This window comes from Odontesthes bonariensis, chromosome 19, assembly GCF_027942865.1.
Source record: "Odontesthes bonariensis isolate fOdoBon6 chromosome 19, fOdoBon6.hap1, whole genome shotgun sequence".
NCBI classification, from domain to species: domain Eukaryota; kingdom Metazoa; phylum Chordata; class Actinopteri; order Atheriniformes; family Atherinopsidae; genus Odontesthes; species Odontesthes bonariensis.
In genome coordinates, this window is record NC_134524.1 from 24,745,091 (window position 1) to 24,762,382 (window position 17,292).

Sequence of the window (17,292 nt, forward strand, 5' to 3'; positions counted from 1 at the left end):
GAATTGAATTAGATGCATATTTTTTGAGTGACATGAACACATGGAAAACAAATTATTATTCAGGAATTCACTTTAATACAAAATCAACTGAATAAAATAAGTATCTTTCTTAAAGGGACATTATGTAATTTCTTCCCCCATCTAGTGGTGCAATTTTATTTTGCAAAGTCGAATGAATTTGCTCTCTAGCGCCTCGCGTTTTCAAATGTGCGCTGCAACTTCTTGAACTATGGCAGGCGGCATGTGTCAAGATTCAAGAAGCTATAGCTTCAGACTCAATGTCCATACAAACAAAAAGACATCAAGACACACAGTAAAAAGGATTACAGAACACACATACAATAACACTATAAATACAGATGACAGATAACATGTCAGATAACAGAAGTTGACATAGCCTTTGGTGTGCAAGCAATGCAATTAGTCATATTCCGGGAGTTACCGGAAGTGACGTCGACGCAGCGTTAGCGTTAGCAGCACTGTTGCTGTCTGGAAAGTGTTCTTTTAAATAAACTCCCGGTAAACTTACAAACTTTCTAATGCCTCGTTTTGTGAGTTAAGAGCCTATGTGTACTACGGCAGAAGTTTGGTAACAATCAATGCATTATTAGTCGGATAATTTATGAGATAAAATCTATTTAGCATTAGCGCCAGTAATAAGCCATTCGGTGGATAGCCCTATCTTGACCAGTGTTGACCATTGCTAAAGATGCTTCTGATGGGGTATTTGGCTGGATGTCATGGTGGAAATGACGCTAGGTCATCACTTTAACGGGACCAGGTTGAAGTGATGTATACACATTATTTTGCTAGGAGTTAGCTCCTTAGCTACCCGACCTAGCAGACCATGCTGTTTAGGCTGAGCATTCTTACGGTGTTAGACACATATATATATATACATATATATATATATGTATGCCTTTAGATCCTTTAGATCCTTTCCCGTGTATGGCGATGGGTTTTTTACAACATAAATATAAAGGTCGTGGGGGCCGAAGTCGGGTAAAGACGAGGCGGTGGCATGCTGTCGGACGTCTGTAAACAGCCCTAGTGGAAGCAAGTACACGTCGTTTTCTAAACCTCCAATTTTCAGCTTCTCCAAATACCTCTCCCTCTGCTGGCCCACTAAATGCCCGACCTCGCTGGATTGTGGAGTTTTTTTTCTGCATCTTGTTCTTTCTTCTTTTATTCAATTTTCAGTCTGTCTGTATCGTTACTGTTACTATCGTTACTCGCAAATCGTTGTCTTCTATACGTCCAAAATGGCGGTTGCTTTACGAAAGTCACGCGACTGGGAAGGGTCAATAGGTCTTAAACAACCCAGGTAGTCAACCTGTAAACACCTCTTTAGCTCCTCCCCATGCTGTATATAAAGCCTCAAAATGGCTGCCTTCAGCCTCTTGCTGAGCTTGTGTTGCGACCTCATTCAGGTGGTTCACTTGCTGCTGTGCTTTGTCTTTATTAGTTTGTTTGTACTGTTCTGCTGTGCAGTGTTTGGTTGGTTCTACTTTTGTTTTGCTTGTGTAGTTCTTTGTCTTTTAATGTGATTATTGATTTGATTATTAGGTTTGTTAACCTTATTATGGAATGAAAGCGTGTGCACCTGTACAGCAACTGATTTCTTATATTCAGTGGCGACTGAGCACGGAAGCCCGGCGTCCCCTCACACCGGCTGAGTTCCCCATGAGCCGGCAGAGGAAGAGAAAGGACCAACCTGCTACAGCCGACCTAAAGAAGCAGAAGGAAGAGCAGCACAGAAGCTCCCAGAGTCTGCTGGGAGTGTGTGTTTCAGCCTCCTGGGGTCCGTTTCACGTAGCAGGTTCAACCAACTCTGAGTCTATTCCTCATCTCTGAGTTGATCTACTCTGAGATAGAAAACCCTGAGTTTTCGGTTCCAGAAACGCTGATTTGAGTGAGGTTAATCAACTCTGAGTAAGTTCACCTTGAGTTTAGCGCGTGCACCACAACTTTAAAAAGCCAGCATCAATGGAGCCCCGATTCGACGAGTCACCTTGGCAACGGGGAAGAGGAGGGGCTAAATTTTTCACCAACCTCGGATTGGAAATCTTAATGCGCTCATACGGCGAGTTTCAATACGTTTTTAGAAATAAGTGGAACACCGCTGCAGCAGCAAAAGTGTAAGTTTAAATGTAGTCCTTTGCAATCACAATAATATTACAGGGAAACTGCTTGAATGGTAGCCCATTCATTTATTTCATTTAGGTGCAATCCCGCAGGGGAGAAGCGCTCTTGGCAGCAGTTTAAGATGAAATATAAAAACATTGTTCAAACAGGTGAGACCTCGGCATGGAGGTACCTCATTTTGATCATGTTTTACACTGTAAAATAAATATTAAGTGGCTATTTGACTGTGCAGTTATTTTATTCCCAACATAATGCTGTTTTCACACACATAAACTATGTCTTCTCATCTATATCATCCATCCATACATTATCTATACACCGCTGAATCCGTCAGTCGGGTCGCGGGGGGGCTGGAGCCTATCCCAGCGGTCAATGGGCAAGAGGCGGGGTACACCCTGGACAGGCCGCCAGTCCATCACAGGGCCACATAGAGACAAACGAGACAAACAACCATACACACTCACAGTCACTCAGAAGGACAATTTTGAGTCGTCATCTATATCATGTTCTGTTAAATAATTAAGCCTATTTAAACTAACACAGACTTCTACTGAGCCAACAGAAAGAAGGCAGATGCCCATAAAACGGGTGGTGGCCACCACCTCTAACGGGAGGGCAGTGGCAGCTGAGGGAATCCCCGGAGGGAATCCACCCCCCACACACGAGTGCCTTTATAAAATATAATAGGCCTATATATGTCTTTTTTAAGCCTATTCATACAAATATTTATTTGTCTTTTATGTCTTTTTTTTCTTTTGTCCCAACACATTCTGATGGTCCCGCTCAAAAAGATAATTGTCTGTAAATGCAAAAATCTATGCGCGGTCTGATAACCATCTCCGACGAATATTTATTTCTCTGCGCAATAATGCTGCACCTTCATCCACATGATCGTTGTCAAAAGGACATGTTGGTGAAAAAAGTTGCCTCCTACTGTGCCTAATGGACTTATAGAACACTGAATGAATGAGGAAATCAAATGGCGTGTGTGGCTGAAAGAGGGCGGAGACAGAAAGAAACTCAAGGTTTCTTGAATAAAACCTGGTCCCGACCAGGTTAGGTTCAGAGAGTCTGTTACTCCGGTAACTGACCGTGAGGTTAAGTTACCTCTCTTTGTGAAACAGGCTAGAGTTACCCCTCTTTCTCAGGGTTGAGTTATCTCCCTTTGTGAAACGGAAAACTCAGGGTTTCCCTCATTTCAGGGTTAACCTACTCAGAGTTTTCACTAAACCTGCTACGTGAAACGGATCTCTGAAGAGAAGAACTGCCACAGCAAAGCAGCTGTTTGTAACAGTGAACTGAAGCTGCTGCAGCTTTACTCTGTGCTGCTGCAGAGGCAGAGGTGGACCTGCACCTGCAGCGTGTTAAAGGCCTAAATGCACTTTGGAAGCTTATAGAACGGCCTCAGTTCCCCAGTGAAAAGGGCTTCAGCCGGATGAAAGAGTACAAATGTTCCAAAGCATAGAGATAACCCATTCAGAGTTTTAGCAGCTGATACACACGGAGATCATGGAGACACATATACTTAGATATGAAATCAATAAGTGCTGCCAGCACACTGCACAGGACCCAAACTCTGAATGCTGAGCTGGAGTCAGGTTGGGTTATCTGAGCATAGAGGCTGGAAGCAGGGTTAACAGCTGACCTGCTTCTGTCCAGAGTTGGGAATAAAGAGCAGCTGTACCTCTGGTCCTGTTGGATCTGATGACTGTTTGTCCAGAAGGGAGGTGGTCTGTACTGACTGCAGAGTAGACTGCAGTTGGATGGCTTTCTGCAACATGAAATACATCCAAATTATATCCCTGCAGGTAAAACTTTAACATCACTGTTGCTGGGGAAAACATTAGATTTTCCTCCTGCAGCAGGATGAAGAAGACGTGACAAACAGCAACACTTTTGCACAGTTTGCTCCTCTTCTTAACACCTCTGCTGAGAGCAGTAAATAACCAAATATAGATGGTGAGAATCAGCCTGAAAGCGGAGAGTGGACGACCACGAAGCTTCAGCTTCTGTTTCTACAAGAGAACAGCTTTGAGCACAGGGTGGAAAACAGATCTGCTGTCACACTATCAGCAACCACAGCAGAGCTCTGTGCAGAGAGAAGTCTCAGCATCAGAGAACAGACTGCAGGAGGAAGCTGCAGCTGTGCTTTCACATGCACATTTTCTAACTCCACAGGACTATTCTGTCAGAGTTCAGAATACAACTTTAGGCAATACAGTAACATTTGCTTGTTGTGTGGAAATAAACCGTCTAACGTGGTCCCAAACCAGCTCAAACTTCATCTCCAAACTAAACATCCGTCACTTCAGAACAAGAACACCAAGTATTTAGTTTGCCTGCATCAACACACTGAGAAACAGACAACTTTCATGAGAAAAACCTCTACGTGTTTTCTATGTGGAAGCTGAACTCAAAGCAAATAAAAACAGCAACACAGGAGCAGAGGCGTGAACACTACCTGCCTGTGTAGCGTACTTGATTCTGCGTTGTGTCTTGTGGGAATTAACAGCCGGACAATAGCTGATCTGAAGGCACCTTTAATGCTCCTGCATTCAAATAGCAGAAAATAGTAAGCAGAAACAGGCTTTACTCATCGGTGTTCCACAGCGCCTTCTCCCACAGAATCCGAACAGAAAGGAAAAGCGTGCGACTTGTGTAAAATAACACCCTCCTCCTGAGGGTTCTCAGGAGGAACAACCAGGAGCTAAAGCTTCTGGTGCCACCATTGAGAGCATCATCGCGTACGGCATCACACCATGGTACGGAGGGTGCTCAGCAGCAGACAGGAAAGCGTTACAAAGGGTGATCAACACAGCCCAGTGGATCAGTGGCTGCTCCCTGCCCAGCCTGGAGGACATTGCCACTTCTCGCTACCTCAGCAGAGCGGACAGCATCATAGGAGACACATCCCACCCCAGAAATTACCTGTTCGACCTGCTACCGTCTGGACGACGTTACAGGTCACACAAGTCCAGGACAAATAGGCTCAGGAACAGCTTCTATCCAAGAGCCATCACTTTACTGAACAATAGAAATAAATAGATACCAAATCTTTACAGTTCATTCATCACCACACGCAATAATGAGAACTGTGCAATACACCTCATGTGCAATTTCGGAAAAATGTGCAATATTTTATATTTTATTACTGTGCCTTCATTTTATTTCATTTTATTTAAATATATTTAAACTTACTTAGTCTTGTTATAATTTCTGATGTCTTATAAGCACCTTTGGAGTTGCAACCAAATCTCATTGTAATGCAAATTATAATGACAATAAAGGCAATTCTGTTCTATTCTATTCTAAAATAAGTACAATAATTAATAACTAAACCCAAAAATGGGTATAATAGTCTTAAGCAGTACATGAATAACAAAAAAAGTAATAATTAAACAAAATAATCCCAGACCAAAAATAATGAAACATCACATTCCTGCATTCAAATAGCAGAAAATAGTAAGCAGAGACAGGCTTTACTCAACAGTGTTCCACAGAGCCTGTTTAACCATGAACAGTACTATTTTCAGCACGTGGATGTAGCATTTTTATTAGCAATGTTTCATGTAGCATAGATCAGCTAAATATCTGGTAACACAGTTCTATCACTGTTTAACAAAGTTTAAGTGCTCCAAAACACACTATTTTACAAGAACAGTAGTAAAACTATCACTTATTAGGCTTAAAATACACTTAATAGAACACAGAAACAAAACTTCATACCTTCTCCCACAGAATCCGAACAGAAACAAGCGACGGAGAACGTGGGAAAACCTTTCACGGACTGTAATAGTATGATCCATTAATTTCGTTTTCTTGACCCCGAGCTGACACTCAAAACAAAAGTCCATGAACTCAAAATGTTCAACAGTAACGATAATAATTCACATTTTCATTCACAGCACAAATTTTAATAAAAATAATAATTTTGACACAGGAAGTTACCTGCTGTATTGCAATGGATCCCCTACTAACAATTTTTCGTTCCGAGAATGTTCCTGGAACGTGAGCCCTTGGTTAGCAGGTTACACCTATTTTTGTTCCCAGAACGTTATGTTTGTGGGTCCCATATGGTTCCCTTGCCGTTCCCATATGGTTCCCACAACGTAGTTGGTTAGATATTTGGTTCCCTAGACGTTCTCATGAGGTTCCCCCAACCTTGTTTATTATGTGTTGGTTCCCCTATACAACCAAAGGGAACGTTTTTAAGTGGTAGATTTTGGTTTGGTTATAACCAAACCTTTAGAGAACCAAAGTCAAAACGTTTCAGTTCTCTGTAACAAGGTTATTATGCACTTTAGTAACATGGTACATATTTGGGTTCTTTCCCACAATGTTGTCATATTTCTAGTTTGTAAAAATGCGCGACAACTATTTACTTCAGAGCTAAGCAGTGATGGCAAATGTTGCAGGACGAGAATGTTTACCAAATCAATACTGTTAAATACAAGAATAAACATAAAAAATGGGTGTATTTGCATGGTTTTATTACAATAAAACAATAATAATAAAATATAAACAAAAAAACAGTATGAATAAAATACAATTTACTACAATAATAAAAAAATGGGTGTGGGTGCTGGTGCTGATGGTGATATGGTTCAGTCTGTTCCGTCTTGAGGAGCTGGCCTAAAAAGAATACGAAACGGTTTAATCCAACTTAGTACCAATATTTAATTTCATTAATGTGACTATTCAGAGATTGATATGACAGACTAAAGTTTACATTTACCTTCTGTGCGGTGCAAATTTCAGTGCATGCTTAATGCACTCTTCTATGTCAGCAACCGTTGTTAGCGGGTATTTCTGCATGCAGGCCTCTACAAATGAAAGTTAAATGAAAGTTTAAACAAAGTTACACTTTAAAACCTCAATCAAACTTGGCATAACACTGAATTGTAAAAAAATACCTGTTAAACTTACCGGTAACAACTTTGTACAGGGCCAGGCCCTGGAAGGCCTTTTTTGCCCTCCTCCCCCTCAGGCTGTACTCCCCCAGGACCTGGTTTGTAGCCACCTGGCGTGACATGCGCCGAACGGCGGCCCCCGGATTCGCCCCACCCAGGCTTCCCAGGAAACGTTTCTAGAAAAAGACAAAACAAATTAAATGAAGTGAAAACAAATGAAAAGCTTATGTGGTCTACTTTCATTATTCAAATTAAACACATTACATGCATACATCTTCATATATAATTATAACCAATTAATTACCATTTGGTTCTTTGTCTCTGGTTGGGCCAGACTCCTGTCTAGCTCCTCCAGCTCCTCCACTGTTTTACATTGACTCAGCAGGACCTCTTCCTGCTGAGGAGCCTGATGCTGAGGTTGGCTGGAGAGAACAGCAGCCTCCAAACCGTCAATCCTCCTCTCGATCGCCTCCATCCTTCGCGTCACACGCCCCATGTGCTCTTCCATTGCTAGGTGTATTTATTATAGAATTGATTTTAGTTTTTTTTAAATTAATATACTTGTTACATGTGAAAATGTGTGCATGTAGTACTTACTTCTTCTTATTTGAAATTGTATGGCCTTCTGTTCCTTCATAACTAAAGGTGGAATTGAGATAAAATTCATTTAGTTTTACACTCAAAACACTTTTGCTGTGTGAACATCAATTGTGTATCAAGTACTTACGCTTTATTAGGACAGCCATGCCTTCGCCAAGGGTCATTCCTGAAGTTTTTGAAAAGAAAATTGTTAGCCTGTTTAGGTCTTTCAGAACCTCATCAGGGTAGTGTCTGAGTTGATCTTTGATGGTTCTCTTCAATCCAAAGTGGACACACTCCATCCCTGACACTGTTGTTGACCTGATATCTGTTGGGGTTGATAACAAGGTTCTGGCTGTTGAGGGTAGCTCTGGGTGACCATTGAGTTTTAATCCGACAAGAAGTTCATCAAGTGCAGAGTGTGGGATGTGGTGTTTCAAGGCCCATTGTTGTAACATGTTCCTAAATGAGCTCTCTGGGTTGTTGTCCTTGTTGTAGGCGTCGTTGGTGGGTGTGTCCCACATTTCAGTGTCCAATGCAGATCCATCACTGCTGCTGTCCTGCTCCGAACTGCTAACTGAACTTGTTGGCTCTCCCATGAGCTCGTCTGGTTGTTCTTCCATCTCCACTGGTTGTATATCTGGGTTGTGTAGAGGTCCATGAGGTTGTTGATCTGATAAAGTGCGTCCTGCACGTTGTGCATACTTCTCAGCCCTGTCTGCGGCATCTGCTGCATTTATCTGGGCACGCACCAGTGCTCGCACATTCAACACCTCTCGCCGTGCCCTCTTCCATTCCTTTATGTAAGTCTGTCTGGCCAGCCTCTTTGAAGTCATTATCTGCAATGCAATAACATTCAATACAATGCAAACAATGTGTACCTGTGTAATGAAAAATAGGGAAATTGAGGGATAGGGAAAATACAACATCACAACATTAATAGGGAAATACAACATTACAGCACCGACATTAATTTACACACAGTGTGACTGTAGCATTGCATTCAATCGAGCAGGAAAGCAAAACAAAATGTGTAACAAAACAATTGCTTAACAGATAGCATCAAACCCCTCTTGAAAATAACAATTTTGCAAAATCCTTTGCAGTGTCCTTTGCAGTACCATAATTTCATGTTAATTGAATGTTACACACTAAGCTTACAATAATAAATTGCAGTAAATGGGTGTTTTTATTTGAGCAAATTTTTTTTGAGGCTGTTTTAAATAAGCTAGTAATAAACACATTTCTAAGAATGCTCCAGTTGTCTTTCCACTTCCCCAGATCATCAAGAACCCAAAACATGGGTTTTGGTGATTTGGTGCATAGGGCACGTTGCTAAAGGAAGACTACAAAAACATGCAGGCACTGCAGCTAACAATGGAACTCATTATCAAGTAATTAGGCCCTTGACTTGCTTGAGTGTGTCTGCATTTAACTGAATTTAAAACAACAGCTTATTTTACTGTAGCCTATTTTACTTATTCCATTTCATCTGTGGTTCAATAATATGCTATATAAACAATGAATGGAGAAACAATAAATGGAAGCTGCACTAATGTGGTATGCTCAGTCCAAGAGATTAAAAAAAAACGCCTTTGCTGCCATTCTACATAGTGCAACTTTAACTAGTCAACAAAAATGAATGTTACCTTTTCAATAGTCAATAACAGGTCCTCCAGCAGAATCCAAAAGGTGCCCGGCTGCGTCCAAAGGGAATGACCCTGTTCACTGTGCTCAGCCCATTCATACCTGTCCCCACAGCCACGCCCCCACAACGTCAGTTAACCTGGTGGCCAATCAGCAGACTATTTGGAATTCAAACTGAGGGCGGTCCAGAGCCATGGCTCTGGGGCGGTCTTTGTGATATCTAAACTTTAGATGGTAAAGTCTTTAAAATGACTAAAATAGATAAATAAAACCATTTTTTTAAATGTTCTATCCACATACAGTAGCCATAAAGTTTGCAACAACAACCTTTTATTCTAGTAAATAGAGTATATCCCTTATGTGGAAGCAACACTTTTTTTCCTATTGGCAGGACGGCAGTGTTCCCTGTCCACAAAATTGCTTTCTGCATTAAAGTACAGAGCTGTTGTAGTAAGCTTATGCTCTTTATTTTAATCCAAACTATAGCATTTACTTCTATTGTACATAACGCAGGCCTGAGCAGGCCATGACGTCACATACACGTGAGAAAGTCTTAAAGGCATACCTCTTTTTTATTATAATTATTAATTTCAGTCCACTGCTACACACAAGGCAATGCAATCTGTTGGACTTTATATAGAAAGGCAATGTGCTGGACTTGCAAAGTGTTGCTGTAGCTGCTTTGTCTAAAACAAAACTAGTCAAACCAGTTCCCAAAAGCCAGAATGCACACAATGACCTTAATAGCCCAGCCATTTCATGTAGGCCTACCCCTGGCAAGGCATTAAAGTAGGCCAAATGGATCATGTCTAGTTATTTTTGTGTGAATTTAAAACTCAGTTTGTAATAGGTTACTTTGAGACATCACATCTTAATTTGTATTGCAGTCTACTTAATTTACTTCATACAACTTTATTATTTTAGCTTTGAACAAGAAGAAGAGGGCTTTCAGAGGCTGCGGCTACACGAAAACGTTTTTCACTGTAAACGATACTTTTTCTTATCGTTTCGCTGTCGCGGCCACACGGAGCCGGCGTTCCCACTACCCCAAAACGATAGTTTTTGAAAACGGGTTCCAGAGTGGGAAAGTTTGAAAACGGCCTCGTTTCGTTTCCATTGTTACAGCTAAAACGTTTTTGCGTCAGTCATACGTTGACGCTGTGAGCCAATTTTAACACTTCTCTATTGTCTCACAGCGTGGCGTGACACAGTGGCGTGTGTACTGCATCGTTTCATCCGTTTTCATCCGTTTTCGTCTGGACCTCAGCGCGTTTCCGTGTGGTCGCAAGAATTTTCGTACCCGTTTTAAAAAAAAAACCTCGTTTCGTTTTCGTGTAGCCGTAGCCAGAGCTGGCAACAGAGAGGAGGTGCGAACGATCCAGAGGGAGCTGAGAGGGAAGATTAGAGAGGCCAAAGATAAGTACAGGAGGAATTCTGGAGTCAAAACTCCAGCAGAACAACATGAGAGAGGTCTGGAGTGGAATGAAGACCATCACTGGCTTCAGACCATCCAGCAACAGAGGATTGGAAGGCACTGTGGACATGGCCAACGAGATGAATCTGCTTTTCAACAGACTCTGTGAACCTCCCCCGTCCCACAGCCTCATCTTCCTGTGATGGCCCCCCTCAGACCTCCTCCCCCGGCTCCCAGGCTGACTGCACTCTCCGGCATAACACCTCCACGCCTCACCGCTACACTGACTTTCACCCCTGATCATGTCAGGAGACAGCTGAGCAGACTCCACTCAGGCAAGTCTGCAGGCCCGGATGAGCCCCTGGGTGCTCAAGCCTGTGCCCCCCAGCTATGTGGAGTCCTCCACAACATCTTCAGCCTGAGCCTGAGGCTGCGGCTACACGAAAAGTACAGCCTCCCACACAAAACAGCTACCTGACTGACTGTAACGAGGCAGAGGGGAAAAGGGTTAGAAGGGTGCTTACAAAGTTCCTTGACCCTTGAACATTTTGTGTTGTATACACTGCCACTTGTCTTTTAATTCACCAATCATTGTGTATAAAATATGTCCTGCCCAGCCCAGGGATACCTTAAGATGTGTGTGTGTGGAAGCTTTTCAAATTGTTTGTACATTGCATTCAGTGTTGTGTACAGCTTTACATTTACTGTACAGAATTTTTAATACAGAAGTAACTGCAGTTTGTTTCCTGTCTTTTGTAACACATACACAGTGTAGCACATACACAGCTATACATTCATCTCTTATAAACAGCTGTGTAGTCATTTCTTATAAACAGCTGTGTAGACTTAAAAAAAAATAGCTGTACAGTCATCTCATATAAACACCTGTGTGTTTCATGTGTGTGCCTGTCTTAAGTGTGGTGTTTTGCATGCAACACAAACAGGCATTCTTATAAACAGCCCCTCATCATCACCGAGCACTTCTCTATTCATGGGCGCTCGGAAGGCAGGTGTCTTTCATGTAAATGGTTGCCATCCATGAGTATGTAGCACATTCACCGGTGTACATAGAAAAAGATGACACGTGACAATCAAGCCACCCCCCACCCCATTATCACCTAGTACTTCTCTATTCATAGCTGAAATGGTTGGCATTCCTGTACATGCGCACAATGGCTTCACCGTTGCTCATCGGAAACAGGCATGCTAATTTTTATAGGCTACAGAATTTCACATTTTTTTGTGGAGGAGCTCATGTAAAAATTGTCTCACAGTACCCCGCTCCTGCTAACTCATCCATGCATTCATCTCCAGCAGACTCCATCACTGTAACGCTCTTTTAACTGGACTTCCCAAAAAGAGCATTAAACATCTGCAGCTCATCCAGAACGCTGCTGCTGGAGTTTTAACCCGGACTAAGCGATCTGAACACATCACAGCAGCTTTAAAATCTTTACTCTGGCTTCCAGTCAGTCACAATGGTCCACTAAATATTGGTCAGGATGGGTGGGGGTCAATAACTGCAGCAGCTAATCAGCCATTTAATGTGTGGAATCTGAAAAGCAGTAGCTAACAATGGCACTCATTATCAAGTAGGCCCTTGACTTACTTGAGTATGTGCATTTAACTGAATTTAAAACAAGTTGAGATTAGGCCAACTTATTCTACTGTAGCCAACTTTACTTTTTCTATGTAATCTTTGGTTCAATTGATATGCTATAAACAATGAATGGAGAAACAATGAATGAAAGCTGCACTAATAAAGGGGTATGTTCAGTCCAAGAGTAAAGGAGAATGCATACCAATCATAAGGGGAAATACTGTTGGAAGGGACAAATCCAATAATGTTGTCTTTAAACATGTTTGCAGAAGATAAAATGCAGTGGCCAACTAATCTGCCATTTACTATGGGGAATTTTAATAGCAGCGCGTGCCTACCAGAAACACACACACACACACAATTTCCAAAAATATACATTTTTACCTGCAAAAAATAATGTTCATTGGTCGTACTAGTAAATATGAGATCATTATTTAGTAAATATTCATGAAAAGATCAAATTTGGCAGTAGACAGCACAGTTTCAATCTGCAGCTAATACCTACTCTGGCCACCATCTTACACAGTGCACCGGAATGGGAATAATTGTTAATATTGTATGCAATATTAACAATTATTCCACAAAAAATAAACCAAATATATTTGGTTTATTTTTTGTAAACATTACAAAACACACACGCACATGCACGCGCACATGCATGCGCACACACGCACACACAAACAATAAATGGGCCCACTTGGAATGAAACAATAACTTCTTTGTGACCTTTGTGTCCCTTCTTTAAAACAAATATATCATACATTTTGTATTTTAATATTTTCTTTTTTGTGCAATAATACTAATAATGAGCAATTCATGCATTGTAAGAAATTAATGAAAAATGTCAATGTCAATGTCATTATGGCCAGCCTGTGACATTTTTGTGACATTTAACCTTAAGTTCTGCAAACAACCGAAAAACAACTAAGCATAACGTTGTTGGTTGGTAGCAGTGTAACTACTGGCTAACGTTTCATATGGGTGGTTCCTTAAACATCCAAGGAATGTTTGGGTTTCACTGTACCGAAAGGGAACGTTTTTAAGTGGTAGATTTTGGTTTGGTTATAACCAAACCTTTAGAGAACCAAAGTCAAACGTTATATTTCCGTTCTCTGTTAGTAGGGTCAGTCGTCTTTTCAAAATAAAAGCTAACGGTGCTCACATAATTTCCTATTGGAATAGCTTCTCGCTTGACAATCTAATGTAACAACATTACACTGCTACACCTGCAGAGCCTTTGTAATGAGAAGCTAGGGCCTAACGCTGCTTAACAAGCAGCTAAAGTTCCTCCGTCAGAGAACACAGTTTCAGACATATTGATGACGGAGTTTTAGAGCATCTGAATGAACTGAACACCGACATGAAAACCCGCTCACAAGCACCGACAATGGATTCTGCCCAAAGATGCACCTTTGGAAACAACACCTGGAACGGGCCAACCTGGACATGTTCCCCCTCTGAAATGACTGAAATGAAGTGTTGCAGCACTTTGGGGGATAATAGATAACAGGTGAGCACCTGAAAAAGCCTCGACTGGGTTACGGATCCTAACAGCTCAGCTGGGAGGAGCTAACTGAACTAAGACGAGACCGAGGTCTAAAGCTACAGGACGCTTTGCTCATCCACCTTTGGACAGTTTTTGGTTGACTGCTGCAGAGGAACTGCTCCCATCGTCCAAATATATCTAAGAGAGCAAGAAGTGTCCAACAACCGTCTCACGGCTCTAAACAACAGAGCTGCTGTCCTGTTGGCTCTCAGTGTAAACCGTGATTCCATCATTCACAACACGAATAGAATCCGTAACGTGATGGAGGGCTTTGAGTTCTCCCAGGAACCTGAGAGCTTTGTTGTCGGGGGTTACCTTCCTGGTGGGGTCTCCCCTGGCACCTTGTCTCAGGGGTTGAGACAAAGACCTTGATGGAGCAGCACCAGATTGTGAAAGCTAACCCCCCTGGAAAGGGAAACTGGGACACACCTGAGGGGTCAGGCCTAGAGAAGGAGCTCACCTCCCAGGAAAGGGAAACTGAGACACACCCGAGGGGTCAGGACTAGAGAAGGAGCTCACCTCCCAGGAAAGGGAAACTGGGACACACCCGAGGGGTCAGGCCTAGAGAAGGAGCTCACCTCCCAGGAAAGGGAAACTGGGACACACCCGAGGGGTCAGGCCTAGAGAAGGAGCTCATCCCCCAGTAAAGGGAAACTGGGACACACCCGAGGGGTCAGGCCTAGAGAAGGAGCTCACCTCCCAGGAAAGGGAAACTGGGACACACCCGTGGGGTCAGGCCTAGAGAAGGAGCTCACCTTCCAGGAAAGGGAAACTGGGACACACCCGAGGGGTAAGGCCTAGAGAAGGAGCTCACCTCCCAGGAAAGGAAAACTGGGACACACCCGAGGGGTCAGGCCTAGAGAAGGAGCTCACCTCCCAGGAAAGGGAAACTGGGACACACCCGTGGGGTCAGGCCTAGAGAAGGAGCTCACCTCCCAGGAAAGGGAAACTGGGACACACCCGTGGGGTCAGGCCTAGAGAAGGAGCTCACCTCCCAGGAAAGGGAAACTGGGACACACCCGAGGGGTCAGGCCTAGAGAAGGAGCTCACCTCCCAGGAAAGGGAAACTGGGACACACCCGAGGGGTCAGGCCTAGAGAAGGAGCTCACCTCCCAGGAAAGGGAAACTGGGATACACCCGAGGGGTCAGGCCTAGAGAAGGAGCTCACCTCCCAGGAAAGGGAAACTGGGACACACCCGAGGGGTCAGGCCTAGAGAAGGAGCTCACCTCCCAGGAAAGGGAAACTGGGACACACCCGTGGGGTCAGGCCTAGAGAAGGAGCTCACCTCCCAGGAAAGGGAAACTGGGACACACCCGAGGGGTCAGGCCTAGAGAAGGAGTTCACCTCCCTGGAAAGGGAAACTGGGACACACCCGTGGGGTCAGGCCTAGAGAAGGAGTTAACCTCCCAGGAAAGGGAAACTGGGACACACCCGAGGGGTCAGGCCTAGAGAAGGAGCTCACCTCCCAGGAAAGGAAACTGGGACACACCCGAGGGGTCAGGCCTAGAGAAGGAGCTCACCTCCCAGGAAAGGGAAACTGGGACACACCCGAGGGGTCAGGCCTAGAGAAGGAGCTCACACAGAACTGTAATATACCAAACACAGTAGGTTGTGCTATTCTCTGATATGCAGAGAAAGAGCAGCTGGAGCTCAGGAGCAAGAGCAGGCGCCAATGGGGAGGTTGGTGGTTCCACTCCGGCTTCCCCGGCCACAGGTGGCAGACGCTGAACCCCACGTTGCCTAGCGACGCATCCATGGGTGTATGAATGTGTGACTGAGTAGAAAGCCTGTAGTTACAGACTAAGATGTGCTGTGTGAGTGTGGCTGAATGTGGCATGTAGTGTTGAAGCTTTGAGTGGTCATTAAGATCAGAAAAGTGCTGTACAAGAACAGTCCATTTCTACTTTCTGATAAGGTTCTGTGTGGGCGTGGCCTAAAGCCCATCTCTATCTGACACCACTGTCTCTTAGAGTTCCTCAAACATTTCCTGTTGTCGAGTTTAGCAGAAAACACATGAGCTGAAACAAGGTGGGGCGAGCAGTGGTAAAGCCCTGCTGCCGCCCCACACACACTTAAAGTAACACCCTTTCGTCAAACTTAATGAGTTAATGGGGGGCGCTGTTGAGCGATGGAGGAGTAAGACGTGTTCCCACGAGCTCTGATAACTTTTTCTTTATTAATACACTAAACTTTTACAAATCCGCTCTTAAGATCCTTGGAACGACGTAAGAAGACACACAAAAGTGCATTATAAAGACCAATGTAAACAAAACTATGTCAAAAAAGGGGAAAACGAGGAAATACGACCAACAAGAAGCAGGCCCCGACCAGCCCTCGGACCCGAGTGACACACCCATACCTGAGGATATGAGTGACGAGGCGGACCCACCTAACCGTGCAATATTAGCCGCTATCGCTAACCTACGAAATGAAGTCACTCAGATCAAGGACGATATATGTGCCTCCATAGATGCACGCATACAGACTGTCTGCACAGAATTGAGAGAGGAGCTGGCTACAACTAAAAAGGAAATTCAGACATCCATTGAAACACTTGAAGGAGCCACGGCCTCGCACGAGAAGACTATTAAAGAGCTGGAGAAATCAGCCTCACTCCACTCCGATGATGTTACCGCTCTCCAACGCCAGGTAACACGGCTGAACTCCGAAGTGGGGAAACTGACTGAAAAATGTGAGGATCTAGAAGGCAGATCTAGGAGGCACATCATTAGAATAATCGGAGTTCCCGAGGGGGTAGAAGGACCCAGACCGCGGGACTTCGTAGCTGACCTGCTAAAAGATGCGCTATCTTTGGATGAAAAGCCACTTATTGACCGAGCGCATCGGACCCTCCGGAGAACCCCCGACCCTCGAGAGCCCCCCAGGCCCTTCATCCTGAGGCTACACTATTATCATGTGCTTGAGGACATCCTACGGAAAGCCAGCGCGGCGAAACAACTTTACTTCAGAGACAAGAGGATTCAAATATGTCCCGACTATCCTCCGGCCGAGGCTAAACGAAGGGCTCTTTTCAACCGTGCCAGGGAGCTATTGCGCGACAAGCCCGGCGTCAGGTATTGACTACTTTACCCCGCGAGACTCCTGGTCACACACAATGGTACACAGACATCCTTTACAGACCCGAAAAAAGCCGAAGAATACGCGGGGCGACTCTTCGGACCAGAGTCATCTACAGCAGCAGCGGACTGATTAAACATGATCTTGGGAATTATTTTCCTTTTCTATCTGTGACTGGCTAGTTTGCCTCGGCAGCTGACATCAGCACAACAACTGTTACCTGCCAAAAAACATACAATGGACACACAACTGCATGACGGTGAGAAGAAATATGCAAGGTGTAAAAGTCGTGGGATACTACACCATATCCTTTATAATTTAGATACTGTACTGTTACTATCTGACAACAATCCCTTTTTCTCAGTATAAGCG

General features: G+C 43.8%; 1 protein-coding gene and 1 long non-coding RNA gene across 3 annotated transcripts in view; both read right to left on the minus strand.

Moving 5' to 3' along the window:
* LOC142369300 (uncharacterized) overlaps positions 1 to 17,292 on the minus strand; it is a 63,300-nt gene that overhangs the window by 24,829 nt on the left and 21,179 nt on the right. The window lies entirely within an intron of this gene.
* Positions 7,472 to 9,681, minus strand: LOC142369311 (uncharacterized). Of its 2 annotated transcripts, XR_012767573.1 has the most exons (4): positions 9,284 to 9,681; positions 7,783 to 8,473; positions 7,653 to 7,694; positions 7,472 to 7,565 (listed from the first exon to the last, which is right to left on the minus strand). It is a non-coding gene; the product is annotated as an uncharacterized LOC142369311 (long non-coding RNA). The 2 variants fall into 2 exon arrangements; XR_012767572.1 differs by lacking the exon at positions 9,284 to 9,681 and having other exon boundaries at positions 7,783 to 8,675.